The 6,729-nt window shown below is 49.0% G+C and overlaps 1 long non-coding RNA gene across 1 annotated transcript; it reads right to left on the reverse strand.

The window, feature by feature from the left end:
- Window positions 1-268: 268 nt before the first annotated feature.
- LOC123584217 lies at window positions 269-2,851 on the reverse strand. Its single transcript, XR_006705256.1, has 2 exons — window positions 2,515-2,851; window positions 269-1,383 (listed from the first exon to the last, which is right to left on the reverse strand). It is a non-coding gene; the product is annotated as an uncharacterized LOC123584217 (long non-coding RNA).
- Window positions 2,852-6,729: the final 3,878 nt, after the last annotated feature.

Consider the following 6,729-nt stretch of genomic DNA (forward strand, 5'->3'; position numbering starts at 1 on the left):
CATAAGGAAGCTCCGTGTACGTCATCCCACATCACTCCCTCACGGCCACAGGCCTCACGCTGTGGAAGACCCCGTGGCCCTCTGGGAATCCTTTGTGGTGAACGTGAACTTCCTCCGCTCGGTCAGAATGTCTTCAGGCCCAGTGAGAGGGAGGAGAGGGGATGGGAATCGAGAACGAGGGCTTGGGAAGCAGGAGGTTGGGTCATAATTTCCAAGAAACACACACAAAAAAACTTAAGCGCAAAAAGAGCCAGGCCACAAAGTCATGAACGACTGACAGGCAGGTTTTCATCTCAGGAAATAAAAAAAATCCATTGCTCTCTTTTTTATGCCTCCAGTTTAAAACAGAGCCTTAGAAAAGATACGCTGCGGTTTTAAACTGGGTGCAAAATACAAACAGTGTGCTGGACAGAGCCCAGCTGCAGGGACCCCAGAGTCAGCTGAAAACAATGAAGCTTTACTCGGGGGCCAGATAACGAACTAAGCATCTAAGTGGAAGGCATTTATTTCACTCCCAACGTTTTGTTTCGGCTGGTTGAACTCGGGATCAAAATGTCTTGGGGAAAGCTCTTGGGGTGTCGGTCCCAAGCGGGGCCGCTCCCGGGGGTGGGTGGGAAGGGGAGAGCTTTGCTCCTCTTCCCGAAGGGTCCCAGGAGATGGCAAGGTTGTGTCCCGGCTTTTAAGGCGTCTCCTGTGTGTTATGTCCATTTTGGTGGGAAGCAAAGGTGGTCTCCCGCAAGGTAAGTGCAAAATGCCTCTTCCCCAAATGCCATGCACCGCCAGAAAGGAAGCCTGCGGCACCCTTTAGCCCTCAGCCCTGGTACCCCTCACGCCGCCCCCGCCCCCCAGCCCTGCCCTAGGCAACCATGAGCCTAGTTTCTGTTGGGCGCTGGGGAGCATGGTGTGCTTCCCTCGGAGTAACACCCTGTCTTGGGAGCGGAGTGCTTGGTGGGCCCGGGCAGCGGGCAGCAGCCTCTGGTCTTCTGGGCTTGCCTCCCCCAGCAGGAACGTCTGCCCCAGGTGCCAAGGCGATGGGGGCCCCCGAGCTCTCAGGGCACGGTGGAGCCTCCACCCCACAAGTAGGGGCCAGAAGGAGGAAGGGAGCCCCCAGCTCCCTCCTGCGCTTGCCCAGGACTTGGCCTCGACCACAGGTAGCTGGGCCAGGTTGAGAAATGCCGACATCCCACCTCTCCTGGAAAGAGTGCCCTCCGACCGGATGCCAGGGTTGGAGGGCAGGGGCTCCGCCTTCTCAGAGGCACTATTCTGGAGTGGAGCCCCAGCCTCGCAGAGCTGAAGTCCGAAGTCCATCTCACTGGTCCAAATCAAGCGATCAGCAGGCCTAACTCTTCTTGGGGGCTCGTGGGGAGGATCCGTTTCTTCGCCCTTCCAGAGACCACCCCGTGTTCAGGCTTGGGAGCCCTTCCTCCCTCTTCAAAGCCAGCAGGGCACGCCATCTCCCCCACTCTCCAGCCTCCCACCCCTCTCATGGGGAGACACCACGACCACATGGGGCCTCCCTTGGACAATCCAGGACAATCTCTCATCTCAAGACTCTCACCCGAATCCCACCAGGACGGTTCCTTTACCACGTGAGGGGCCATCTTCACAGGGTTTGAGATCAGGACATGGCCGTTTTTCTGTCTACTACAGGGTGGGGAGCAGGAGGACAGAGTGGCCTCCAGCTCAGAAACTGGCACTTTTCGCGCCAGTGCCCAGCTTGGCTCATTCCCTGACTCAGCCAGGAGAAGCAGAAGATATGACTGCAGGGAAGCTTCTAGCCCTGGGGACAGTCCGGGCAGTGGAGCCGGTGGGGGTGGGGGGGTGGGAGGGGGCGGGGTGGTGTTCAAATGACAGCAGCCAACATCCTCATCCTGACTGAAACACATGAAGAGACTCAGATCCGAGCCAGGACCATCCAGCTAAGCTGCTCCTGAATTCTGGACCCATAGGAATTGTGCAATAATCGATGGTTATTGCTTTAAGCCACTGCGTTTGTGTTGTTTCGCCGCGACAAGACGCTCATATGGGACCTGGGCTTCCACTCATTCCATCAACGGCTGCTGCCCCCAAATAATTGAATCGGGTCACTATTTCCTTGGAAAATCGAGAGAAGCTGGCCTTGAGGGATGGCAGGTGGGTGTTTCAGAGGATGAAGTGAGGGATAAGGGGCCAGAGGAGCCAGGGGAGAGTCACTTCTCGGGGGGGGGGGGTCTGAGTCCCAGAAGATCGGGTGGGTGGTAGCAAGGAGCCCAGGGAAGCAGCTGCCAAGAGTTGTAGTAATGGGGGCGCCTGGGGGCTCAGTGGGTTAAGCGTCTGACTCTTGACTTCAGCTCAGGTCATGATCTCACGGTTGGTGGGATCAAGCCCATGTCAGGCTGTGCTGACAGTGTGGAGCCTGCTTGGGATTCTCTCTCTCCCTCTCTCTCTCTCTCTCTCTGCCCCTGCCCCACTTGCACTCTCTTTCTCTCTCTAAATACTTAAAAAAAAGTTGCAGTAACGAAGGCTGAGGCACACCTCCGTTAACATCTGCTGGGGCTGGTTCCTTCTGGAGCCCCCAGGCCACACGACAGGGGTTCTAGGAGAAAAGTGAAGGTGGACAGGCAACCAGAAGACCAGACCTTTAGAGCACGCTGCGCAGAGAGAAGCTTCCACGCTTTCCAGAGGCTGCAGAGAGGAGCAGACAAGGATGGTTAAGGGAACTCTGCCTTCAGTTAGTGACACACGGGTTTAGCACAAGTTAAGGGGAGTCATTCTTCTAAGACATAGAATTATGGATATACACTGTTGTGTTTCTTTAAGCATCTTATTTAATGCCAAAAAACAAAAAAAAATCCCACAGATCTGATTCAGGTGTTTGTACATTGACAAGTTTTTTTCTTTTCTTAAAGCTTGGATAAATACATCTTTACACACACACACATTGGTAAAAAGTAAACCCTTACTGCTTTGTTAAAAGTAAAACCCACACACAAAAAAATTTTCTGGCCAAACGCCCAAAGTAAGAAAACATCACATGTCTACCAAACAGCCACGTTGGGATATGTGTATGCCTTCTGGTTGACACCACTCATCCAGACCTGCCCGAACAAAGGGAAAAGTGACTTCAAGACCAGGAAGGGAAAACATACATGCCTCTTACAAGTGTTAAAGACAAGTAGCTGCAGAATTCTGAAAATTCCCAATAAATAGCTCATAGTATAAAAATTCTTAACTCCATATTGTTTACCTTTAACCAATGGCAGTACCAATTATCGCGACTCGTGAGTTCGAGCCCCACATCAGGCTCTGTGCTCACAGCTTAGAGCCTGGAGGCTGCTTCGGATTCTGTGTCTCTCTCTCTGCCCCCTCCCCCATTTGTGCTCTGTCTCCCTCTCTCTCTCAAAAATAAATAAAAACATTTAAAAAATTAATACTTGATGATTCTAGCCCAGCTAGAATTAATCAATTTTTTAAAATCTACCATAAAATATTATAAATATAGGATTCAAGAAAGCAGCTAAAAAAAAAAAGCTACTATTTACTAAATGCAGGAGGCATCAAGCAAAAAAAAAAAAAAAAAAAAAGAAAGAAAGAAAATGCTATTCCCTTTGGGGAGAATTAATACTATAGTAATACTAACAAAAATAATAAAAGATGACATACAAGGCAGATATAAATCCTTGATGTAAGAATATTTCTTGCATTGTAAGAATTGGGTCTTCTAGAGAATTACGTCCTTCTAGAGAGACTTAGAAAAAAAGCCATGCAAATAAAATTCCAATTACATGCCAGCTGAGTGACTTTGTCAAAGGTTTGCCCCAGAAGGGTTTTTTTTTTTTTTTTTTTTTTTTTCCAGAAACGTCCCACTTGCCATCCAAATTGATGTTTACAACCAACACAAGACGTCACCAACTTCCAAAGCAAACCCTATCTGGAGACTTTGCTTAAGAGCGAACAAAGAGGAGTTTCCCAGATTCCCATATTGGAAAACTGAGAGAGCAGGAGAGAAAGACACAGCTGTGCAGGTCAAGAACCTCATTAAGTCAGGCAGAATTTGGGAGAGATCAAGAAGGGTGCAAGCAAGTCTCTGCAGGTTGACTAGTCCCCCTCCTCGGCGGGGAGTACTTGGTCCTAGGCAGGAAGGCTGCACAGGCAGCCTGGGAGTCTGAATATAATAAACGCTCCTCTCATATTTAGGGAATGATGCATTAGCTACTGCTTATCAGGCAACTAATGGAGCCAGAAACAAAAAGGTTACGAGGACACCTTCAGAAACAGCCCTTTGAAACTGGAAACGAGTTTTGGCCAGAGAATAAAGCACTCCGGTCGGTGATTCTTCTGCCCCAAACGCCACCTGGGACTGCTACACAGCTGGTGTGGTTGGACAGCAAGCAGCTGTTCAAAACTGTCTAAAATTATTTGGCGGCTACACGCAGATAATCGCTGCTGCAGGGTTTAGAGTCTATGGCTGATTCATCTTAACGTGGTAACCTGCACTGAGCAAGATCAAGCACAGCTTCCCTTGGAAAGGTGGGGGGAGGTGCCTGGGTGGCTCAGTTAAGCATCCGAGTTCTCCTCAGGTCATGATCTCACAGCTCATGAGTTCGAGCCCCACGTTGGGCTCTGTGCTGACAGCTCAGAGCCTGGAGCCTGCTTCAAATTCTGTGTCTGCCTCTCTCTCTGCCCCCTCCCCCGCTCACACTCTGTCTCTCTCTCTCTCAAAAATAAATAAACATTAAAAAAAAAAAAGGTGCTAGAAAGCAGAAGTAAACTGAGAGAGAGAGAGAGAGAGAGGAAGAGAGAGAGAGAAGGAGAAATGACAACCAAAAGAAAAGAGTCAAGTGATTTACTTTGTTGCCAGTTACAAATTTGGGCCAGTTAGCAAAACTGAGGTACCCTCATTTCTCAAAGATGGAACAAAGGGTGGACCTGAAGGTCAAGGCTAGATGATGTCCCCACCCCTGACCTGCTAAAGGAAAAGTCAGCAAACTGTTTCACAGCCTTCCTACCCAGCTGCTGGGTCTACACTAGAATGTCATGTCTGTTGGAAGTATGCTCTTTAGAAGGAAATACAGCCTTAGGGCATTTGGACACTCTTCTCTACACTGGGGTGTCATGGCTCCCCCTTCCTCAGAGCTCCTGGTATCGCTTACCAGGCATTTACCTGAAAGGAATAGCTTCTAGTTTTTTTTTTTTTTTTTCAACGTTTATTCATTTTTGGGACAGAGAGAGACAGAGCATGAACGGGGGAGGGGCAGAGAGAGAGGGAGACACAGAATCGGAAACAGGCTCCAGGCTCTGAGCCATCAGCCCAGAGCCTGATGCGGGGCTCGAACCCACAGACCGCGAGATCGTGACCTGGCTGAAGTCGGACGCCCAACCGACTGCGCCACCCAGGCGCCCCTAGCTTCTAGTTTTAAAGGACCTTTAAGTAAGAGACAGTAATCAAGCCAGTTGCCATGTAAGACAAGAACAAAAGTCATGATTTCAGTCTATTCTAAAAATAAACAACGTGGGGCATCTGGGTGGCTTAGTCAGTTGAGCATCTGACTCTTGATTCTGGCTCAGGTCACCATCTCTGGGTTGTGGGATCGATACCCAAGTGGGGCTCCACACCGAGCATGGAGACTGCTTGAGATTCTCTCTCTCTCCCTCTACCCCTCTCCCTCCTCATGTGCACACTGTCTCTCTAAAATAAAAAATAAAAAATAAAAAGGCATGCCTGGTGGCTTAGTCGGTTAAGCGTCAGACTTCAACTCAGGTCATGATCTCGCCATTCTGAGTTTGAGTCCCTTGTGGGGCTCTGTGCTGACAGCTCAGACCTGGAGGCTGCTTCGCATTCTGTGTCTCCCTCTCTCTCTGCCCCTCCCCAGCTTGCACTCTCTCTCTCTCTCTCTCTCAAAAATACATAACAAACATTAAAAAATAAAACAAAAATAAAAATAAACAATCATTGGGACACCTGGCTGGCTCAGCCAGTAGAGCATGCAAGTCTTGATCTCGGGACTGTGAGTTCGAGCTCCACACTGGGTGTAGAGATTACTTCAATAAATAAACTTAAAAAAAATTAAAATAACCCTTCCCTCCTTGCTACCATAAATGCCAAATAGAAGACGGTACAAATAAGAAGGGAAGAGAATATTTTCAAATTATTAAGAAAATGAAGAGAACAACCTCATCAATGAGAAAACCATGAAACGAAAACCAGAAAATATTACAAACCTAGGTCCTTTAAAAAGATGGTATGCAATTAAAAATTTTAAATGCTCACATGTTCTAATGTAACACCTGACTAGTTTCAAGTTTTAGGAAATTCTTGAACAAAAGATACACATCAAAACAGCAAGGTATGGGGCGCCTGGGTGGCTCAGTCGGTTGAGCGTCCAACTTCGGCTCAGGTCATGATCTCGCGGTCCGTGAGTTCGAGCCCCGCATCGGGCTCTGGGCTGATGGCTCGGGGCCTGGAGCCTGCTTCTGATTCTGTGTCTCCCTCTCTCTCTGCCCCTCCCCCGTTCATGCTCTGTCTCTCTCTGTCTCAAAAATAAATAAAACGTTAAAAAAAATTAAAAAAAAAACCCAGCAAGGTAGGAGCCTGCTCCCTTCCCCAAAGAATCCCCAGGAAGAGGTCCCACGAGCCCCCGTCAGTGATGGCACCAGAAGGAACCTTGCCTCTGATAGGCCCTGGGTGAGCTCTAAGGTTCCTAAGCTCTAAGATTCTAGATAAGCTAAAAATACTGCTATGACGATAGT

Source organism: Leopardus geoffroyi, chromosome B3, assembly GCF_018350155.1.
Source record: "Leopardus geoffroyi isolate Oge1 chromosome B3, O.geoffroyi_Oge1_pat1.0, whole genome shotgun sequence".
NCBI lineage: Eukaryota > Metazoa > Chordata > Mammalia > Carnivora > Felidae > Leopardus > Leopardus geoffroyi.